The sequence below is a fragment of the Alexandromys fortis genome, unplaced genomic scaffold (genome assembly GCF_014885135.2).
Source record: "Alexandromys fortis isolate MF-2015 unplaced genomic scaffold, M_Fortis_MF-2015_v1.1 scaffold_477, whole genome shotgun sequence".
Classification (NCBI taxonomy): domain Eukaryota; kingdom Metazoa; phylum Chordata; class Mammalia; order Rodentia; family Cricetidae; genus Alexandromys; species Alexandromys fortis.
In genome coordinates, this window is record NW_026068362.1 from 12785 (window position 1) to 24402 (window position 11618).

At 35.2% G+C, this 11618-nt stretch overlaps 1 pseudogene; it reads right to left on the minus strand.

Moving 5' to 3' along the window:
• LOC126495411 (ubiquitin-like protein 5) overlaps window positions 1-311 on the minus strand; it is a 1500-nt pseudogene extending 1189 nt beyond the window's left edge.
• Window positions 312-11618: the final 11307 nt, after the last annotated feature.

The window sequence follows — 11618 nt, forward strand, 5'->3', positions numbered from 1 at the left end:
CCAATGTTGCTGATCACTGACCATAAAAAAAAAAAAAGTCAGTTCTCAGCTATTCCTTTGCTTGGCTATCATGGACCCTTACAGTCTAAACAATAAGCTAAGCTAAACACATTTTCTTTGTAATTTGCCTTGGTCATGCTGTTTTTTCACAGGAAATAGAAAAGTAACTAAGATAAACGTCAGTACCAGAAGTAAGGTATTGCTGTGAAGTGTCTGACCATGGGAAAGGGAGAGAGCAGTGCATGCCTGCTATGTGGTGAAGGAAAGTTGCTCCACTTAGCTCCTTACCACGTGTAGCAAGTGGGCGACATGACCCAACCCATCATTAGCTGCAATACCCGAAAGAAGAGGCCTTCAGCCTCTTTGGAGCCGCATAGTAAAGTAGACCCTATGGACAGGGGCATAGGTGACCCACTTCTCAGTGCATGAGAGGGGAATAGCTGATACTGCCTCTTTCAGCCAAGGAGTGCTTGTAAGAATGAGGGGAAGATGTCCTCCTCCCTTGTCCCTCCTACCTCTTCTAGATGGTGAGGAAGCCAAACACTTTGCCAGCTGCAGCACTTAGGGTAACAGACCCTATGCCTCATCAGGGAAGAACAGTGGAGTTATCCCTGTTCATAGGGCATGGGTGAACCAGATTGTGAATGTGAATGTGGGAGACCTGACCAGGCCCCTCATCTGCCATATGACAGCCTGCGTTGGGGAGAGATTACCTTCCCTAATCAATGACAGAGGCAGGTGGAAGAGCTGACTCTAAGGTTATAAGTATGGAATAACTGTCCTTGCCCACCACCAGCTGCAACACCTGGGAGAGCAAGCCCTATACCTCTCCTGGGCAGCAAAATAGAGCCAAGCCAAGGCAAAAGTGTGGGTGAGCCAGCCTGGAAGATTTGAGCATAGAATAGTTACCTTTCTGGCATTTTGAGGAGTGAGTGGGGGACATATGCCCTCCCCCCCCACGCCCATCAGGACATGAGGCAGGTGGGAAAGCTGGCCCTGTGGTCATAAGAACTGGAGGACTGTCCCTGCCCCTCATAAGCTACAGTACTCAGGAGAGTGGCTGCAACACCATTCCTGGGCAGCAGAGTAGAGCAGGCCCCTACGATGTAGACATGGGAGATCTGACCGTTAAACCATGAAACCAGAACTGGTCCTGCCCCTCATTGACTTACTGTGTCACACTACAGTTTCCAAGAGGAGACTGATATTTTTACTTCTTTGTTCTCTTAAATTTTATTTCATTTTATTTGAGGTAGGAGGGTTGCAATAGCACAGGGTGTATATGAAAGTAAAGGGAAATGAATGAAATTAAAAAAGAAAACCATGATCTGGAATACACACAAAGAATAAATAAAAAGAAGGAAAATACTGAGAGAAATAAAGCTAGAACTGAACTGGGAACCCCATCCCTGAAGAGTGGTTCTTATACAATTAGGAGGTTCATGCAAGCTACTGAGGAAAACGAGTATTCAGCAGTTGAACTTATCTATAAAGCCTATAAAGCAAAATCATGATTTGACTGACAATACATTAAAAATGGTGCAATTGTGGCACATTTTTCTTGGAGGTAATTAACAGTTACCTAATTGGATTTCTGGCTCACTCAGCAGGAGGTAATTTGTGACTGATACAATATACCTAAACAGCTACCCATGGCTGTAGAGATCATAGACCTAAAAGAAATTAATATTTTTTTCCAGAACATTGGTCCTTATATTCACAAGAGGGTCAAGCTCTTATCCCTCTTCAAAGAAGCTTCTATTTTAAGGTTATGGAAATTATTAAAGATCCAAATGTAGATAATAAGTGACTATGATACATCTGTAATGCAACCTCCAAACCTAAGCTTCAGGAAAAATTTCAGAAATTACAGAGGGGTCAAAAATATTCTAAGAAACAGAGGCCTGAGGCACCAATTGATAAATTATACCCTCGAGAAACTACAGAGAAATGTATTCATGAAATCACAGCATATGCTTATCTGAACAACTTGCATAATAACATCAGTTGACTTCAAAATGTGCACAAGGAATTTCCACATTATCACACCACTATGTAAAGTGCTAGACATAGTCAATAGTTGATAAGTGGGAAAATCAGATGTCTCAAGGAACCCCAAAATTTGCATATCCCAAGTGGTCAACACTGAACATATGTACATGTGAGCAAAACTAAATGGGCTTTTTCATGTGTGTGTATGTGTGTTTGTGTTTAATGTGCATATTTATACTTATGTATATACATTTTACAACAACAATTAGCGAAGAGATAGTTTGGAAAAGGACTATGGGGAGATTACAAGGGAACAGGTATATGGAATGATGTAGATGCAGTTCCCTTATATGAAATTCTCCAAAATAAAATTTATTTTTTATAAAGAATCATAACCAATATTTCCTAAGTGTTCAAACAGAAAAGAAGCAGCACATCCAAACTTTTCCTCTGAAGCCAATATTACTCTAATATCATAACCAAGTAAAGACAAGAGTAAAATAATACTATAGGCCAATATCATTGATGAATGTAGATATAAAAATTATAAATCAAATAATTTCAAAACAAATATCAGTAGGTATCAAGATCATCTATAGCCATAAATTTGACTTTACCTGGTGATTCAGAGTTGGTTCAATGTATGCAGGTCAATAAATGTGTACTACACATATACACACAGACACACATAAATGATTTGTAAGCAAAAGTAGCTTGCCAATACTTGCTGTGACAGGATTTATTTGCAATACTATTTGCTCAATACCTTAAGCATATTTTTAGCTTGCTCTTATATCCTAAGATAACCCAACTCCATTAATCTGTGCATCACCCCAATGTCGGGGCCAACCACCAAAATTTCAACATGTCTGTCTCCTGTGGCAGCTACTTGGTTTCTCCCTGAATTTGCCTTCTTTCTCACAGCATTCAGTTTAGTTTTCCCACCTAGATTTACTCTGCCCTAACAGGCAAAAATCATCTTCCTTATTCATTATCTGGTAAAATCAACACATATACAAAAGGACTTCCAACATCATTTCCCCTTTTCTGTTTAAATAAAAAGGAAGGTTTTAAATTTAACATAGTAAAATTACATATAACCAAAAAGGTATCAAACAAGAATTACAGTTATAATATTTATATCCACTTTATCTTTTATCATAACTAAGGAAAAATATAATTATAACTATCTATTCATCAAATATATCAAAGACTCCAGAAGGATATAATATTACCTAAGTAAACAGAAAGAACATTGTAAGCAACTTACAAAATTCTAAAATTGACAGAAACATCTTGATACCTGAGCAATCAATCAATGTTCTTCTCTACCTTTGGGACATCCATCTTCAGCCTACAGGTCCATAGCCCACAAAGCAGAAAATTTGAAGACTTGTTTTCCCTTTTAATGGCAAAGTCCATCAAGCAGTCCAGGCATAAACAGTTTCTTGCCCAAATGGCTAACAAACTCTATGAGGAGCCTCTTTGATGACTATTATTTTCTTGAAATAGATTGGAGTTGACAGGAGCAGATGTATCTCATCTTAAAACATTTTAAATGACATATTCTGAAGGTCTCTGAAATATTTGAGGAATACATATCTAATTGAAATATATCTCTATATATCTAGAAAACTTAACTAACATGAACAAAAGATAGACTATTATAGATGATTATCTATTAACCTATATTTCTTAATTATACATTACATTTTAAATGAGCTGCACAAACACAACAAACACCTTAAGCAAGAACATAAATATACATATAATAAAATTGACGTTAAATTTGTTTCAATAAAGCAAGATTCATAACAAAGAAAATCCCTATAGCACCATATCACAAATACAGGATTACACAGGGGGAAATTCTTGTCCTAACTATGACAAACCTGGGCACTGGAAAATAAGTGCTCAGCTGAATTTAGAAAAATAAGGCTTTGTCTCTATCTAAACCGAAATGCTACCTAATGTGAAACTTCTGAAAGCAAAACACTTATGTGCAGTTGCTACAATGTGCTAAAGATCAAATCAATCTAAATCCAGGTATAGATCTGGTAGATTATCTTAAGGCATGGATATCTCCTTATGGTGTCTACTTATAGTTAAGCCATTGGCAGTAGATTGTTGTTGAGAGAAGGAAAAATCATTTCTCTTTGAAGAGATGACCACAGGTAAGATTCCCTTTTTCTAGTGGATGTACCCACACCCATACACTTATTGGCATCACTGAGTGGAATTAATGAGCTATTAAAAAGTTGTAAATTTGGGAGGGAGATGTGCTGGGGTAATTAGTATAGGAGGAATTAAAGGAAGAAAATGGCATGAAGGAAAAAGTCTATGATTATATTAAATTATATATGTGAATGAAATTCCAAAGAATAGAGGAAAAATTAAAAAAGATAAAACAAGGAAGTTTATGTCTTATTTTCTTAATAAAATATGTATTTTTATAAATTATAGTTATTATCTAACTTTATGTTGTAGTTTACTTCATTATTTTTAATTTGACAATGTTTGTGTAATATATACTCAATGATTACAAATTGACAGTATTTTTCTTGTAATTAATTCCATTGGATTTTGGATTCTTTCTTAAGCATTTTCTTCAGTATTTTGCCACATGGCTCAATATATAATGGATAACTATCAGTAGGATTGTTTTTGTTTTCAGTCCAAAAGATCTTAACTCTGGTAGTAAGCTACAGAGGATGGCTTTATTAGGATAACCATGGTCATGACTCTCCTGGAATTAGCATGTTACTCTTTGTTCAAACATAATATCTTTAGTATCCTTGTATGATTGGTGACTCCAGGATTTAGTAATTTTAAACAAAACTTACTGTAATACAGGAATTCTACTCTATTCCACTTAAAGGAAATCCAGACCTTCTTCTCCATAGTTGAGAGTTATATAGATCTTTGTAGGTAGGAATTATATTCTTCATCTGCATGGAAAAATTAGGGAAGATATCATCCTCCAATTCCCCTCCCGAAGATTTATGGGACTCCCAGCTATGATAGGAGAGTTGTAACACCAGAGTAAACTGGGAAGTGAGATCAAAGTTAGTATATACAATAAACTGGAATAAGAAAGGAAGATCTGAAACACTGTTCTTCCACCATAGGCCAAAAAGAATGAGAAAATTAACTTAAAAAAATGATGCATACTATGAAAATGACCCAATAGCCCATGATCCCGAAATATGCACTTTCTAATTCTTTGGGTAGCACTTGTTATTGAACTACTAGCAATTTTACAAGCTCTGGTCTTACCTATCTTTGGAAGAGTGCTTTCTATATTTTTATTAGGAAATTTTGTTCTTTAACACATTCATATATATATATATATATACACACACACACACACACACACACACATTAGGTACTTTAGTCCCTCTCCTCCCACACTAGCCTATTTTTCTGCGGACTCTACCAGCAACACCTTCTCTCTACAAATGTTTTTTTTTTCCCCTATATATTGTTTTTTTTTTTTTTTGTCTGTCCCAGAGTTTAATCAGAGATTTCTGTGTAATCCTAAGTTTGCAACTATACATCACAGCCTTGTGGGCTTACTAACAGGTGCACAATTAGATATCATGCCTTTCTCTTTCCTAGAACTTGTTAATTGTTAACATATTATCAGTATGTGGTGGGGCCCTAATGTTCCTTTCTGCCTCCATAGCTGAGCATTATTTATGGCCAACTTCTGTGTGACTCAGTAGCAGTATGCAAAGACGTTACAAGTTTGTGCTTCCCAAGTCTATGTCATGCTTAGAAGATAGTATTTCATAGGCACTGTCCTTATCCTGTGAGTCTTATATTCTTCCTAACTCCTCTTCCACAATGTCTCTTGAGCCTTAAACTGGAGGTATAAATGTCTTGTCAAGGGCTGAGTCCTCAATCATCTTTTATGTTCAGTTTCTAGTGCAGCTGTAGGTCATTTCCTCTATCTCCATTCATTCCAAGGAGAGACTTCCCTGTTTAAAGCTGAGAAAAGCCTTTACCTGTAAATGTAGATATTACCCATATGGATATTCAATTGTGGTTTGGTGCTATATCAATTAAACCAATAAGTCATTAGGTTCTTCAACCCTTAGGTATGAGAGATCTTATGTGATTTAAGTCACATAGCAAATAGAATAGCAATTACTCTAAAAAAAATTACTCTTCCTAGTAACATTTGATGTTTTCATTTATATCAATATTATTCATGGTTTTAGCTTTAACAGCTTGAAATATCTATTCTTCATATCGTATACATGCTGACAATTCTAAACAATTCATTTTTAGATTTAAAGAAATCAAGGTGAATCATAAACTTCTTTTATCTACAAATATACTCTAACTCCAGACTTGATATTAGTTATTTAATAAGAATTTATTGAAACTGAAGTTGTACATACTAAAATGAAAGAGAGAAATCTCAGTGTCCCCTTTACTAGACCAAAAAAAAAAAAAAAACCATATAGATACCTGATGTTTGCTGAGAGGGAAAGAAGCAGGATTTTCCATAAATGAGCCCACTAAAGTCTTATCCAACACTAAATGGTCAGCTCTGAAATCGTATACATACAAGGACCAATAAATGTATTCAGGAAGTTGCATTTATTGTTTTTTATGTATGTTACAAAATAATAAAAATTTCCCCATGAACTACAGTGGGTGTAGGATAATGGATATGGAAGGGTTTGGAAGAAGGTAACATAGGAATGGATAGAGGATGAAAAGGGAAGGAGAATTTATATGATTTTATTTCAATTAAAATTAAAGCAAATTAAAAATAAATTGAAGTAATGTTATAACATATTCTGATTGACTATTGTGTAATTGACATTTTTACTCTCTAACTTATACAAGGTTGTGATAACTCTATTATTGTGTGTAAAATAATGGAAATGACAGCTTTATTTTTCTTACAAAAATACCAAGAGAGACTTATCACCACGGGTAACTAGCTAACAGTGTATGGAGTATAAGGTAGGGATGACCACATCATTTCTACTAAATTTTCAAGTAACTCTTTGTCTATTTGCTTTTAGATTTACTTCATATGTGTTATTCCACTTAAAAAAATATGTAATTGTACCTCATTATTTTCATCCATCTTCTGTTTGAACCCTACATCTTGAAATAAATATCAGAAAAGGAAAATAGTTGAGCATACTGACAAGGAGGTGTTACAGGGTGAACTGAGGTTTTTCCGTCATTCTGAAATAGATTGGATTTAGAAGTCAGAGTAAATCAATCTGTGCATGTTGCACTTCATTAAGAATTAATACAGGAAAAGTTATAACATCAGTAGGGCAAGGAAAGAGGAAAATCTCTTAATATAAACCAAGATACTACTTAGTTAGAAACAAGGTCAAAGTCAAGGTACATGAATAAAAGAAAAGCATGGCACAGATCCAAATGTTTGAAAGAAAACTGACTCCTTCAAGAGAAGATATTAATAATTTAAGACATATTTAGTCATAACAAAACAGTAGAATCTATTAACTATTTGAAAACCCCACCACCACTACACTTCTTGACAAAACTAGTAATACTGGGCAGAATAAAATCATTTACATCCATGGTAAATAAAGTAATATAATTTCAAGAATTGAGGAGCCAAACTGATTTCCTTAGGTAAAAGTGGTGACAAGATGCATTGATACAACAGAAAGCAAAGAGAGGCTCATTGAATGATAGAAGATAAGGGCAAATTGATGGAGCAAATTAAGAGAACCTAGAAGCAGCCTTAGATACTTGAGGAGGTCAAGGCCCATCCCTCAGTGACATTATTCTTCTATTCACATTTCTTACCATGGCTCTCAATGACCCATGAATAAGATATTTTCTTCTGTGTAAGAAATAAAGATATTGGGGAGAGTGCTGCTATCACTTTCCTATACATGCCCATTCTTATTTGCTTTGGGGGACAATCATATGATTGGGTCAACTTCTTTACTGTGGTCTAATGAGTATTCAAAATGTTAATTCTAGGAAGCAATCTTTCTGAAGCTGAGAATTTTATATTGTACCAAATTATTTACATAGATTTAATTAATTTGCATTATATTCAAGTCACATAGTGATGAGTTTCATATGGCTATTTTCATAAACGTATATCACTAACTTTGACAACATTCGCTCCTCACTTCCCCCCTCATCTCTACCAATATTTCATTTCACTTTCAAAATCTCTTTTCTACTTTCATGTCTCATATATTTATGGGACACTAAATGGATTTAGCAGGTAGTATTTTATATATTTATGTTTTCTTACATATGTTATAATAATAATAAAAGAAAAACACCATTATCTGATATATTTATATACATATGTGTTTGAATATGTACATATAAATGTGTGCACATATATATGTGAAATAATCTTGGGTGAACTTGACAATCAATTTTAGTTTTAATATCTATTGATAGTTTTAAATTTCTGAATAAAAATGTCCTGTTCACCACAAAGAAAACACCAGCAACGTAAGTATGAAAGGAACAAAATACTTTAAGTGAGTAGCTTCCTCCTAAATTCTGGTCATATACCCAGCCTCCAGAAAATATATATGCACATATATGGAAACATTGAAACAAATACTCACTGCTAGAATCATCTACAGTAAGTGGATGTTAAACACATGATTCGAGTGTTTGGATAATTAAGCATATGTAAACCTTGTCACATTTAGAGACTTGGAATGACTTCTCTGAACTTAAAATGTAGTCCATCTTCTTTGAATAGCAGTGTGCTATCCTATGGTTTCCCACACTTACAATCATGGGAAACCATTATTCAGTAATACACCTTCCATAGCCTTTCTTTTTTAATTTAATTTTTTATTAATATTTATTGAGCTCTACATTTTTCTCTACTCCCCTCCCTACATCTCCCCTCCCCCTTCAACCCTCCTCCCACATCCCCATACTTCCAATTTACGCAGGAGAGCTTGTCTTTTTTTTTTACTTTCTACTTCCTATGTAGATTAGATATATCTAAGTCTCTCTTGGTGCTTTCCTTGTTGTCTAAATTCTCTGGGATTGTGGTTTGTAGGCTGGATTTCTTTGCTTTATGTTTAAAAACCACCTATGATTGAGTACATGTGATAATTGTCTTCCTGTGTCTGGGTTACCTCACTCAAAATAATGTTTTTATTGCTCCATCCATTTTCCTGCAAAATTCAAGATTTCATCGCCACACTGACATCCAAAGGGATTGTACCAGCTTGCATTTCTGCCAGCATTGCAAAAGTGTTCCCTTTTCCCCACAACCTCTCCAACATAAGTTGTCATCAGTGTTTTCGATCTTGGCCATCCTTACAGGTATAAGATGGAATCTCAGCGTTGTTTTGATTTTCATTTCTCTGATGACTAAGTATATTGAGCATTTCCATAAGTATCTTTCAGCCATTTGAGATTCCTCTGTTTAGAGTTCTCTGTTTATCCTTTCATCTAGGTGGTTTATGTTCTTATAATGGGCATCATCAGAAATTGAGTATTCTTTCAAGCTCTTTAAAAATAGACTCAGAATTTTAACAGGGGACTGTGCTGAATCTGTAGATTGTTTTATTGTATGTCATTTTTACTATTTATCCCACTGATCCTTGACTATGGAATATCTTTTCATATTCTTATATCTCATTTACTTTCTTTCTTCAAAGATATCAAATTATTATTATACAGGTCTTTAACTTGCTTAGTTAGAGTTATCTCTAGATATTTGATAATATTTGTGGCTATTATAAAGGGTGTTTTTCCCCAATTTCTTTCTCAGCTCATTTATCTTTGAATATATGAGAGCTACTGATTTTTTTAAGTTAATCTTGTATCGAGCCACTTTGATAAAGGTATTTATCTGCTATAAGAGTTTCCTGAAGCCGGGCGGTGGTGGCGCACTCCTTTAATCCCAGCACTCGGGAGGCAGAGGCAAGCAGATCTCTGTGAGTTCGAGACCAGCCTGGTCTACAAGAGCTAGTTCCAGAACAGGCTCAAAAAACCACAGAGAAACCCTGTCTCGAAAAACCAAAAAAAAAAAAAAAAGAAAAGAAAAGAAAAAAAAAGAGTTTCCTGATAAATATTTTAGGTGACTTATATTTACTATCATATAATTTGCAAATAGCAATACTTTGACTTTCCCCTTTTCAATTTGATGTGCTTTCGTGTTCTTCTAACTCTGATAGAAATTAAAATACTATGTAGACTAGATGTGGAGACTGTAGACAGCCTTTTCATGTTCCTGATTTCAGTACAATTGCTTTGAGTTTTGTTCCATATAATTGATGTTAGAGCTTCCTCTATAGTACCTTGATTATGTTTAGGCGTGTCCCTTCTATACCTGATCTCCCCAAGACTTTTATTATGAGGGCGTGTTCAATTTTGCAAAAACAATGTTTTTCAGGATCTAATAAGATGGTCATCTGGCTTTATTTCTTCTATTTTGTTTATATGGTGGGTTAAACTGACAGATTTTCATATATTGAAGAAGCACTTCATTTTGGGGATGAAGCCTACTTCATTATGATGGATTGTATTTGGAAGTTGCTTGCTTTTTCCCAACAATCCAGACCCTAAATAACCACACAGAAATTGTATTGATTAAAACACTGCTTGCCCAATCACTTAAGTGTATTGCTAACTAGTTCTTATATCTTAAATTAACCCATTTCTATTCATCTGTGTATCACCACATAGTTGTGGCCTACTAGTAAGTTTTCATCCAGCATCCTGCATCTGTCTCCTGTGGTGGCTGCATGGCTTCTTTCTGACTCTGCCTACTCTCTCCTCCTTTATCTGCTTGGAATTCCTGCTTTGCCCCATTCTGCACTGAAATAGGCCTAAAGTAGATTCTTTATTGCTCAATGATATTCACAGCATACAGAGGGGGAATCCCACATCATCTCTACTTTTATGTCAAAATAAAAAGGAAGGTTTTAATTTTAACATAGCAAGATTACATACAACCAAATTGTTATCAAGGAAGAGTTACAGTTACAATATTTATATCATTTTTTATGGTTTTTTGAGACAGGGTTTATCTGTGGTTTTGCGGCCTGTCCTGGAACTAGTTCTTGTAGACTAGGCTGGTTTCCAACTCACAGAGATCCGCCTGCCTCTGCCTCCCAAGTGCTGGGATTAAAGGCGTGCGCCACCACTGCCCGAGTATATCTACTTTATCTTTTATCTTAACTAAGGAAAACTATAATTATAATTATCTATTCCTCAACTCCATCAAAGACCCCAGAAGGATATAATATTACCTATATAAATAGGAAGAGCATTGTAAGCAACTTCCAAAATTCTAGAATTGACAGAGACATTTCGCTACCTGCACAGTCACCCAAAGTTCTTCTGTACCTTTGGAACATCCATTCCTGATCATTACCAATATAACTTGTAGATAACCTTCTAAACCATGACAAATATCCATAATCCAATGAATGACCAAAACCATCTACTCCTTCTCTAGGCAATGTGGATGTCGTAAAAATATTGGGTAAGAAATACTGGTGTTAGAAAGTTACTATTACTGAAACCAATAAGAGCTGATGTGGGAGTCTCATCTGTGTGTTGCTTTTTTTTTGGTTAATGAATAAAGAAACTGCTTTGGCCTATTTATAGGGCAGAACATAGGT